This window comes from Lynx rufus, unplaced genomic scaffold (genome assembly GCF_022079265.1).
Source record: "Lynx rufus isolate CCGP_SWC_20201006 ecotype Redwood Valley unplaced genomic scaffold, mLynRuf1.p SCAF_1, whole genome shotgun sequence".
NCBI classification, from domain to species: domain Eukaryota; kingdom Metazoa; phylum Chordata; class Mammalia; order Carnivora; family Felidae; genus Lynx; species Lynx rufus.
In genome coordinates this window covers 84,976,463-84,989,197 of record NW_025814823.1, presented here as the reverse complement: position 1 = coordinate 84,989,197, position 12,735 = coordinate 84,976,463, and the positions used below count along the sequence as shown (strand labels likewise).

The window sequence follows — 12,735 nt, the reverse complement described above, 5'->3', positions numbered from 1 at the left end:
CACCATCTACCCTGCCTCCCAGGCCTCTTGGCTTGGATTCAAACCCTGATGTCTTAAAGAATACCAATCAGTGTCTCCAGTTCTGGGGTGCTGTCACTCCACCAGCCAGCTGACAAAGAGCCTCTGGCCAGTGGGGTCATACAAGGTCTTTTGTCCTTTGAATGGCTATTTGCTTTCTTCCCACAGCACTCAAGAGAGTGGACTGCTCTCTCTGACTACTTCTTGGAGCTAGCTACTGATCCTGGGCCTGGCTCCCCTCCTCTCCAGGTGTGTGAATAGGGTGAAGAAAGGTTGGCAGTTAGAAATTGGTTCTTTCTCTGTTTGTTTTTTTTTTTCTGTATCCCAGTCTGTGTTTTTTTCTCTTGTCCAAATACAGTTCAACATTTTCTCACCCTCTCTTTCTCTTCCTTTTGTCTCTCCACAAAAGGAGATCCATCCTCTGCATGCCTAAACTGCCCATTTTATCTCTCCCACTTTGCAATCACACACCGATGGCCCATCAAGTTGTCCCCATGGGCCCCTGGAGATGTTTCTGTCACTCTATAGCCTGAATTCCTGGAATTCCAAGTCTTCTGGCCTCAATACTGCTGTGTTTGAGGGACAAGGGAACTTCCGGTCCCCTTACCTCTCTGCCATGTTGACTCCTCCCTCCAGGAGAGCACATTTTGGATGAGCACTGGGTGTTTTATGTAAATGATGAATCACTAAATTCTATTCCTTAGTCATTCGAAGTCATTATTACTCTCTATGTTAAGTAACTTGGATTTAAATATTAAAAATGCAAGTCATATGTGATGAATTATCTGGGTTTTTTTTCTCTTGTTTATTCAAAGCCATCCCACCACTGCATTTATTTTTTCAGGTTGCATTTATTGCAGCCCTTTTTCTATCTACATATCATTGTTATAAATGCTATACCAAACGTAAGATGAGATAATCTAGGGCAAATACATGTATTATGCTTGCTCAACAATTGAAATTAATTGAAAACATATATCATTTTTAGGCTTCTCATTATCTACTGTTTAAATAAGTGAGCCCCCAACAATGAACTCTAGATAAAAAGATGCATATTCATACCTAGCAATGAGAGACTTGATGGATCTGAGTCAGATCCTGGCCTTGAGGGACATAATGACATAAAGTTGACTATTATTTATTTCTGAAGAAATATTATTGATCAAAAAGGGGAAATGATACAGAAAATTTCAACTTTCAATGCTGTGGGCTTTCCTGAGCTCTCAGGGAAGCCATATGTAATTGTAAATGTAAATTGTATTGTAAATTGTAAAAAATGTAAATTGTAAATGTAAATGTAAATTGTAACTTTATCAAAATAAATTTATTTTGATAAAAGAGAGCACCCACTCATGTAAGAGTGGGGGAGGGGTAAAGAGAAAGAATGAGAATTCAATGCAGGCTTTGCACTGTCAGTGCAGACTCTGATGCAGAGCTCAATCCCACAAACTGTGAGATCATGACCTGAGTCAAAATCAAGAGTCACATGCTTAACTGACTGAGCCACTGAAGTGCCACTTATCTTGCTGCTTTTAAGGTTCATTGTTTTTTTTTAACATTTATTAATTTTTTAGAGACAGAGTGTGAGTGGAGGAGGGGCAGAAAGAGGGAGACACAAACTCCAAAGCAGGCTGCAGGCTCTAAGCTGTTAGCACAGAGCCCAACATGGGGCTCAAGCCCACCAACTGTGAGATCATGACCTGAGCCGAAGTCAGACGCTCAGCTCAACCGACTGAGCCACACAGGTGCCACTAAGGTTCATTCGTTATCACTACAGTTTCCAATTTAATTAGAATATGTCTTGGAGTGAATCTGCTTTTGTTGATTTTTTTGGGGGGTTCCTTGTGCCTCCTGGATCTCAATATCTGTTTCCTTCAGAGATTAGGAAGTTTTCTATTATTTCTTCAAATAATTTTTTTGCCTCTTTTCTCTCTCTTTTTCTTCTGGGACTCCTATAATATGAAAGTTATTCTACTTGATTGGGCCATTGAGTTCTCTAAGTCTTTTCTCTTTTTGCATAATTCTTGTTCTCTTTTTTTTTGCTCAGATTAGTTACTTCCTCATGCTTTGTCTACTGGATCATTGAGTCATTCTTCTACTTCTTCCAGCCTGCTGTGTATTTCATCAAGCATGTTTCTTATTTCATTTATTGAGCACTTTGTCTCTTATATGTTATTCCTTATTTCCTTTTTTTAATGTTTATTTCTTTTTGTGAGAGAGAGAGTGTGTGAGTAGGGAAAGGCAGAGAGAGAGGAAGACAGAGAATCCAAAGCAGTGTCTGCACTGACAGCTGAAAGCCCAATGCAGGGCTCAAATCCACAAACTGCCAAAACATGACCTGAGCCAAAGTAGGCCTGCTTAACCGACTGAGTCACCCAGATGTCCCTGTTATCCTTATTTCTGTATTAAGAGTCTTATTCATATCCTCCACTCTTTTACCACACCCAGTGAATATACTTATAATAATTGCTTTAAATATTCCATCCAGCATGTTACTCATATTTGTTTTGCTTGGATCTGGCCATGGTTTTGTATTGTTCTTTCATTTGATATTAATTCCTCTGTCTTCCCATTTTTGTCTACATCTCTGTGCCTGTTTCTGTATATTAAGAAAGTCATCTATGTCTGCTGTTCTTGAGGATGATGACCTTATGGAGAAGAGATTGTGTAGTCCCCCCACCCTCGCCATGTAGTGTCCACTGTTTCCCAGGGCCTGACCCTCATGGAAATATATCCAATGTGTTTTGAGTATACCTTTATGTTTTCTTCTGGTCATTTTATCCTTCAGTCCAGTCTTTTGCTTAGGCTTTCTTTGCATGTTGTGAACAGCATTTGGTCCCTTACCTGAATGTGGTGAGTTCTAAATAGGTGTGCTTTGGTCTGCTTGTGAAATGAGTTATGTCCACTGCTGGAACTGATACTCTGCAAAACTCTAGGCCTGGGAGATGGGATGTGGGCAGGGGGATGGGCAGGTCTTCTGGGGGGAAAGAACATGTTGTGTTTGGACTGAGGCAAGTGTGACAGGGAAAGGTAGTTCTATCAGAGAACTGGGGGCACAGCTTGGTGTAAACAAGTTAGGTAGCTAGTGATTGCACTGCATAGGTTCTCACAGGTAGTCCTGAGCTTATGCTGAGTGTGGGGAGGGAAGTGCTGCCTGCAAGTTTCTTTTCTCCCAGAGGAGTCTCTCCATGAATGCTGCTTCTCTGGGACAGGCTCCAAGATGACCAGATAACCTCCCCACTGTGTGCTCCAGGTGCTCTGCAAAGGGTCTTTCCATGATGTTTGTTGGAAAGTTCTTTCCCTGTCTTTTCTCTAAGAGTAGCCCCATTACCATTCAGGCTGTATACCTGTAAAGGCTGCTGACTTGAGAATCCAGGCTGAAGCCCAGTTTGTTGCCAAAAGTCACAAAATTCAGTCTCTCTCATTTTTAAATCCAATTGCTCTGGGAATTTGTTTTCCCTATACCCTCCTCTGTATGTTAGTCTGTCTCTTACCCTTCTCCATGTCTGTTGCTCCCACCCAAATGCAGCAACCATGATCCATTTCTCTACCAAACTGTGTCTTCACACTTTCTACATTCTTTGATGTGGCTTCTTCTCTGATTTTAGTTGTGGAGTTTGTTCTGACAGTCTGATTCTGCCAGGTTGATTTCTGGGGTATTTAAGATGATTTGATAGTTATATAGTTGTATTCGTGGGAAGATGCGTGCCTAGGGTCTTCCTCTCTGCATCCATCTTCCAGTCTCTTCAGAGTGTATTTTTCTGAGTAAAATGTCAGAGAAAGAAAAATAACAGATGATTTTATTTATGGGGTGAATTTAAAATAAACAAAAACACGGGGCGCCTGGGTGGCTCAGTCGGTTGGACGTCCGACTTCGGCTCAGGTCATGATCTCACAGTCCGTGAGTTTGAGACCCATGTCAGGCTCTGTGCTGACAGCTCAGACCCTGAAGCCTCCTTCGGATTCTGTGGCTCCCTCTCTCTCTGCTCCTCCCCTGCTCATGCTATGTCTCTCTCTGTCTCAAAAATAAATAAAAACATTTTTAAAAAATTAAAAAAATAAACAAAACCAAAATCATACTCATAGATACAGAGAACAAATTATTGGAACAGGGAGAACAGAGGGAACAGTTTTCATAAATGGGGAAAGTGGGTAAAGGGGGTTTAATTGAATGGTGACAAACGGTAATTAGAATGTGGTGAACACTTTGTATGTATATGAATATTGTCTTATCATATTTTACACTTGAAATTAAAATACTGTTATACACCAGTTTTATCTCAATTATAAAAATCATGTTAACAACTACCTTAACAAGGTGGTTATCACTATGTGAAGGAGCCATCTCCATCTCCCATAGGTCTTTCTCCCATGGATCATTTTCTCTGTATGTTTATTTTCCTGTACCTTTCCAGGCAGCCTTGAGAAAGTGATTGGCCCAGGGTGTACCAGAGGAAAGACAAATACATCCTCTATTAATAAGAAAAAAATGTTGTTAATTGACAGAAATAATTTGTATTTTGCAAACTTTGCTCTTTTTCTTGTAACAGATATTATTGTCAAACTATTTTATCAGCCCTGGAATTTAACTGCTAGAATTATATTTTGTTTATATCTAATGTATAGAGTCATGACTAAAATAATCACTTAGGATCACTGTAGCAGACACTTGAAAGGTGCTATGAGAGTATAGATTTAATGTTATCGCCATAGCAACAGAAATAAAATGGCAATTATGTGAGGAGTAAAATGTGTTAACTAACCTTATTGTGGTAACCATTTGGGAATCTATACATGTATCAGGTTATCATATTGACCACCTTATTCTCATACAGTGTTATATGTCTATTACATGTCATAAAAATGATTTTAAAAAGCAGCATTGCTTGTGAATTAAAAAATAACTGGGTACGATAGTTGGGGCAAAAAGTAACCACCACGAGGACCTACAATAGGTAAGATGATGATGCCTGACTGATCTTGGCTGACTATTGATAAACTATGAAAAAGTAAAGAACAGAGGACATGTTGGCATTTATCATGAATTTCCAGGTGACCATGATCCCCCAAAAGAGCCTAGAGTGATATTGGATGCACTCTGGAAATACCAAAAGCATCATTGAGAATTTCATAAGCAGCTGTCCTTTTTGGCCAGATTAATAGACAAATATATTGCAGAGTAATCAGAGCTACATATATAAGTGGGAAAGAAAGGGCCCAGGCATAACATGGCCCATGTTTTGTATAAAACACTTTAAAAGTATGGTGTACATAGCTTTCTAAATGGACATGACACTCTTAAACTGAGATATATGTGCAGCCACCAGAGTATTGCTTAACTGATAAAACTAAGATAAAGACTTGAGGGGTGAAAGTCTGATAAAAGCTCTCATCAGAAAAAAGTACATTCTTATTTCCTATTTTGAGTCAATATCCAGTCCCAGAATTTATCTAATGAAAGCCACCAGGTCACTTTGAAGAAAGGTCCAACAATGACACAATAATTGCATATTGGCACTATATATCAATCCTTCTCCAAAGAAACTTGCATCTACATACCAGAACGGATTTGTCAGCTCAGGCTTGCATTAAAAAATAACATAGACTGGTTAAATTAGACATCAGAAACTTATTTTCTTAAGTTCTGGAGGCCAGAAAGTCTAAGATCAAGCTACATGCCAATTTGGCTTCAAGTGAGACCTTTCTTCTTAGTTTACAGAAAACTGCCCCATATGGCCTTTCATCATTGAGAAGAGTAAGAGGATTAGTGCTCTCTCATAAGCACACTAAACCTTACAACGAGGTCATGCCCATATGAACTAATTTAACCAGAATTATTTCTGTAACAGTCTTATCCCCTAAACCTTCCACATTTGTAGTCAGGGTATCCAACATAGAAATTTGGGAGGGTGCAATTTAGTCTAGGGTACAGAGCAAAGGGATCCTAGGGAAAGCAAAATCCTGACATCTTTTGAGAGCTGTTGTTACAGACTCTGAGCTAACACTACAGAACACTCTTTTATAAGGGAGTGAACTCACTAAAATTGAGAAGTTCTCACTACAAAGTGAGAAATTTCTGCTATCCATCACATCTACTTTTGCTCTTTTTAAACATATTTTACTTTTATTTTTTTATTTATTTTTTTTTTTTTTAAGCCATACAGAGAAAGACAGATACCATATGGTTTCACTCTTATGTGGATCCTGAGAAACTTAACAGGAACCCATGGGGGAGGGGAAGGGAAAAAAAAAAAAAAAAGGACGTTAGAGTGGGAGAGAGCCAAAGCATAAGAGACTGTTAAAAACTGAGAACAAACTGAGGGTTGATGGGGGGTGGGAGGGAGGGGCGGGTGGGTGATGGGTATTGAGGAGGGCACCTTTTGGGATGAGCACCGGGTGTTGTATGGAAACCAATTTGTCAATAAACTTCATATAAAAAAAAAAATAATAAAAAAAAAATAAAACTAATAATTTAAAAAGTGTTTGGCAGAGAACTAGTCACATAGTAATTACTTAATAAAAGTCACTGTTAATATTGAAAAAAAAAAACAAAAAACAAAAAAAAACAAACAAAAAAAAAAAAACATATTTTACTTTTAAATAATCCTCGTACCCAATGTGAAGCTCAAATTCACAGCCCAAAGATCAAGAATTGCATGCTCAACTGACTGAGTCAGCTAGGCACCTCTACTTTTGCTCTTTTGGATGGAGTTCCAGGTTCCTGGTTCAGGACCACTGCTTTTATCAGAGACATATTAGCAGCTCTTCCAAACAAAACAAACAAACAAACAAACAAAAAACAAACAAACTAGGCCTGCCAATAGAGGTTTTGAGCTCTTAGTACCAGCATACTCCTTGTGGGAAAATTCCAAACTACAATGTGTCTTATACTGCAAGCAAACCGTATTTTTACTGAATTATCATTCTTGTTAGAAGTCTCTGTGCACAACAATCACACGAGCTACATGCTACGTGCAGGAACAAAGCTGTGTGAATGATATCCAAGAGACTCCTCCATATTGACTTCTGATTGTTACTTATAGAGTATGCATGTTACTATTCTGTGCTCCCATATTCCCCTTCCCCTTTCAGGATTAAATTATTTACTCCCCAGTTTTTTAGGACTGCTAGTCAGACACCCTCAGTTAAGTGCCTCTCAAGAACTTGTTCTTATGTGAAGAACACTGTTCTTATTTGAAGAACATAGCCCAAGGCCATGCTTCCTTCCTGGTTGAAGGCCACACATCCTATCAATGCTCCTGTTGGGGCGCAAGAGGAACCCCTTTCCCTATAGCAAGACAACTTAGAAGGAACATGTTAGAATTCCTCCTGGGGTAACTGAGAACTTTGTTATAACTGCAACATGGTTCAACATCTCCCTGTGGCCAACTCTGAGTCCTTCATTCTTAGGGACTTATTCCTAAGGGAAATCCACGATAAACTTCCTGCAACTTATGTGATGCTATTCTATTTGCTTCTCTCCTGCTGATCTGTGGCTTCTTAGCTCTGCACTCTGTCCAGGTCTCAGCACTTGTTACATGGACTTTTCCACACAGTCTCTTTCGTGATGTCTGGAAATTATTCCATCCCCACATTTCTTCGGGAGGATCAATGGACAAAATACCCTGTTCTTGTTAAAATGAGGGTCTGGTGAGGGGCGCCTGGGTGGCGCAGTCGGTTAAGCGTCCGACTTCAGCCAGGTCACGATCTCGCGGTCCGTGAGTTCGAGCCCCGCGTCAGGCTCTGGGCTGATGGCTCAGAGCCTGGAGCCTGTTTCTGATTCTGTGTCTCCCTCTCTCTCTGCCCCTCCCCAATTCATGCTCTGTCTCTCTCTGTCCCAAAAATAAATAAAAAAAACGTTGAAAAAAAAATTTAAAAAAAAATGAGGGTCTGGTGAAAAATTTGTTGGTTTATTTAAATTATGCCCACATATTTAAAAATAAACCTAAACTGTTTCAATTTAGGAAACACAGATTCACTATAATTTCAGTTTCCTAATGGAGTTCTTTGTGGTATGCCCTCCTCTTTTTGACATTGAGGTTCTCTGATATTTATTCTCATTCCCTTTGGTAACCACATAGCATTTGATTGACATTGCACAAAGTCTACTCAACATGCAAATTCAGAAGCATATTTAAATCATGATATGCTCTCTTTCCAAACAAATGAAATGATTACTACAGATAACCTGAATTAAGCAACTAAAACATCTTACAATTTTACAGAGGTAGCTTTTCCCATCAACTATTCCATGATGCATAAGGTGTGTGTGTGTCTATAATTTATAAATACATCATATGTATATATAAGTAATTATAAAATATATGTATGTAATTATATATATATGTATATGTGTGTGTGTGTATATAGATAGATAGATATAGATATAGATGTGGAATATGATACTTACATTTATTCTTACAAAAGTCAAGGTCACAGAAGAGGTAAAAATGAATCTAAGAACAAAGGTTTGCCCAGAAACTGAAATTATAAACTACAAACATAGATAAAATCATGTAAAAGCAACCCAGATAGAATCTAATTGCAAAGAGATTGGCACAACAAACGCAATCTGCTATAGCTGTTGTTTCTATAATTATATATTCTGTTACTTAGATACAAAGAAACATATAAGCTATAAAATAAAATAATATAGGTATAAAAATTGAAATTTGTGAAACACAGTAATACTGTCAAGTTAGTTCAAAGAGGAAAGAACAACTGAACTTTACCATGCATGTCACGTTTTTTTTTGTTTTCACGTTTTTATTTAAATTTCAATTAGTTAACATACAGTGTAATATTAGTTTTATATTTAGAATTTAGCGACTCATCACCTGCATATAACATCCAGTGCTCATCACAGAAAGTGCCCTCCTTAATACCCATTACCCATTTAACCCATCTTCCTGACCACCTCCCCTGTGGTAACTCTGTTTGTTCTCTATATTTAAAAGTCTGTTTTATAGTTTGCCTCTCATTTTACCCTCCATGTTCCTCTATTTCATTTCTTAAATTCCACATATGCATTTCATCATTTTAATTACTTGACAAAAGCTTGTCTCTTAAAAACAAATTATTTAACATTTCCTCCTTATCAAAATTAAACCAAGTAACTCCAGGGTAGACAAATCTACTCTTTAGTGTATTTTAAATCATCATCCCTTTCCAAGATCATTTATGTACATTTACTTTTCCTTGTAAAATTTCTCTCTTATCTTAATGAATCAGAGCTTTCTGACAGGGCCAAAGAAAGTATATTTCAGTTATGAAAATCTCTAAAACCCTTTAAAATTAAACACCATTGGCATCCAAAGAGTCAAACCTATGCAGCACTAGCATATTAATAAGAAAGTATTTTTAGCAAAATATGTCAAGGTGCCACACCCCTTAATAGGTCACTGTAGACTCTGATGTGAGCAATTTTGTTGTTGCGAGACTACAAGAGGTGTTTCAGGATAATGTTGCTCAAATGTTGCTCAGATCAAGCCTGTGGGGTGACATCATTTTATGTGAGTAGGTCACACTAATTTCTTAACGTTTAGTAATTTGTTTATGAATTTTGAACTCCAGAAAATCTGCAGTAATTGTACACTTTTTATACAGTTTAACATATAAAATCCACTCTGTTATCTATCCTACAATCTGAAGATTTAAAATGAATGCTAACTTAATCAGATTGAAAGTCTTGTAGCAACTTGTCAATTCAGTAATATAAATGATTTAGTTGTTACCATTATATTTTATACAGAAAGAATTGGCTAATCTAAGTTTCTTGAGGAGGAAGATTAATAATTGTAATACTAAGTGATGGCAAATGGGATCGTAAAAATATAGAAGGAAAATTTTCAGACAGATCCTAAATATTCTATGATTATGAGAAAAAATAGAGGATATATTTGTGTTTTCTAATAGCATTGCAAAAGAGATGAGTTTGTGATTTAAAGACATCATAAGTTTAGCTCTATTCTAAGTGGCATTCTATGGAAACAAAAGAAAATAAAATAAATCATTAATGTTCTCAAGCCATAGTGAAGATGAAAAAGAAAATACTTTCCCAAAGTATTAAATTTTCATATTGTCACACTAGTAAATATCGAGTTTTCATTATTCTATTTAACCATTGTAGATACTTTACTTGCAAGATAAGTTAATTCTTCATTTTAAGTTTCCATTGCACTTTGTATCTATCATCAATATTTTTAGAAATTATCCTTTAGAATCTTATTTGTGTAGGTTTACAAACATTGCAATTAGTGGAAAATAGTCTTACTTGTGTAATATGAAAAGATATGTAGGATTTCAATTAAACAAATAATTATATATTATCACATTTCAGGAAAATGTAAATACCTTCCACTCATCTTATGTAATTAACATATTTAGTTCATTTTTCCATTAAATATTCTAAGCATTATGAGCACTCTAGTCAATGATATTATGTTGACTATTTTTATACATTTTATTCACCTAAAAAAAGTGCAGAGTTATCACATATCTTTTGAAAAGGAAATAATTATTTCATATTCATTAATACACTTAACCACAAGTAGAAATATCATAATAATAAAATGCATTTTTTTAATCTGGAAATGCATTTAAGTTGTAAATATTCTCTAAAACCATACATACTTATCTTGCATGATGTAAGCAAAAATTTAGCACAAATTACTATATATTATACTATATATATACTCACCTAATCAAAATAACCAATAATGAGCATATGTTATCAAAAATCCCATTAAATAGTTATTTAAGAATACAACTAGAGTAAAAGCAACGCAAATGTCTTTAGATGGAATGAGTAAATAAGTAAAATGTAGTATAATATAGTATATGCATACAAAGGAATATTATTCAGCCTTAAAATGGAAGAATATTCTGACACATATTACAGCATGGATGAACACTGAAGACAATTATGTTGCATGAAATAAGCCAATCACACACACACACACACACACACACACACACACACACACACTACTGTATAACTCCACTTATATGAAGTACCTAGATTAGTCAAGTATACAGAGGCAGAAGATAGAATGGTGCTTGTCAGGTTCTGGGGGGAAAAGGAAAGGCATTTATTGTATAATGGATACAAGAATTTCAGTTTAAGAATATGAAAAGTTTCCAGGGGTTAATATTCGTAATGATTGCACAACAATGTGAACATATTTAATGCCAATGCACTGATAGTACACTCAAAAATAAGTAAGAGAGTAGCAAAAATTAAGAAACTTGTCCAACATCCTACAATTAATAAGTTACCCACTGATTTTTAAATAATTTTAAAGTTCTATCAATCTTCAGCAATAGGGAGATGGAAATAGTGAAAAATAAGAAGCCCACAAGCCAAAGAAATGAATAAGAAGGTTTGAGCTTCTTCAGGAAACTGATACTGAACTCCAAAATTAGAGATTTCCATTAGTTACTAAGGGTACAGACTTCATGTTAACGTTATGAGGATGTGCATATCACAGAATTTTGGCAAATGCAAAATACATTTGACAAGGAGGAAGTGTATTTTCATCATGTCTGATTTTGAAATAACCAACTAAAACTCTCAAGTAGAATACTACCAGTACAGTAATGATGCTCAAGAACTGGAGTTAGGGATTGAGCAATTCTTTTGTATTGCCTTTCTCCATCTTGAAAGGACCTCAAGTAAGGAACGTCTATGTAAAGTGGGGGCAAAAGGAATGTCCATGGAAGAGATGGACTCCTTCTGCTATATAACTTCATGGAATTATACCATATCTTTGAGAAAGAATGTGTATCCCCATGTCTGCAGCTATGGTTTTATTCAACAAGTTATAACAGATCAGAGATAAAAATGCCTTTAAAGATTTAGATTATTTTTGAACTGCAGAAGAAATTAACTAACCTCTGTGGCTAGATGAATAATTCAGAATTTTTATTTTCTCTACTTTACCCAATAAAGTTGTGTTTCTGTGACTTTGAGGGGGAATAATCTCATTATAAAAAGTGCTTTTTTAGTTAATGAAATTCTGCACTTAGTATTACAGTGTCACACTGAGGGAAATAGCCTGATTTCATTACCTTTTTCAGTGTATAACACAGAAAAGTTAAACTAAATGTACTAACAATTCCGAATTAAATCATATGCCTTCTGCAGACTCAGTATTTTGGCTCATAGACATGAAAATATAAGTTCTGTCTCTGACTCCTTTTTTTTTTATTTTGGAAAAAACAATACCTTTCTGAATTAAATGATATCAAGAAAGATGATCTGATTTTGACAGGTTTCAGTAAATACTGATGTTTTATATGTGTGACTCCTGTTTGAAGGGCTTGGCTTTTACATAGTTAAACACATAGATTTAACTCAGTTTCTAAGAATACTGACTACACATGATACAAGGCAAGGCACAATTATAAATTACAAATTATGTGAATAATGTTCACTTATGTTGGTGTCATGTGGTGCAACAGACATACTTACCATATTCCTGTAATTTATCAAAAGAATTATTAATTGTGCCCATTAATCAATAGTAAAGGTGGGGGTACTAATTTTGAAAACTCTGAAAGTGATAAAAAATGGAAAAAGTTGTAACTAATTTTATGTCCATATTAAACTATTTTGAAAATGGCAAATGAAAGATTTTAAATAGGTTTTATAATTTTCAGTCATGTAATTATCAAGTAATATGTAATTGAAATAGAGCACTGCAAATGATCTCTGTC

At 36.0% G+C, this 12,735-nt stretch overlaps 1 pseudogene; it reads right to left on the bottom strand.

Moving 5' to 3' along the window:
- The window catches only part of LOC124508886 (piggyBac transposable element-derived protein 2-like), a 40,208-nt pseudogene extending 36,686 nt beyond the window's left edge, over positions 1-3,522 (bottom strand).
- Positions 3,523-12,735: the final 9,213 nt, after the last annotated feature.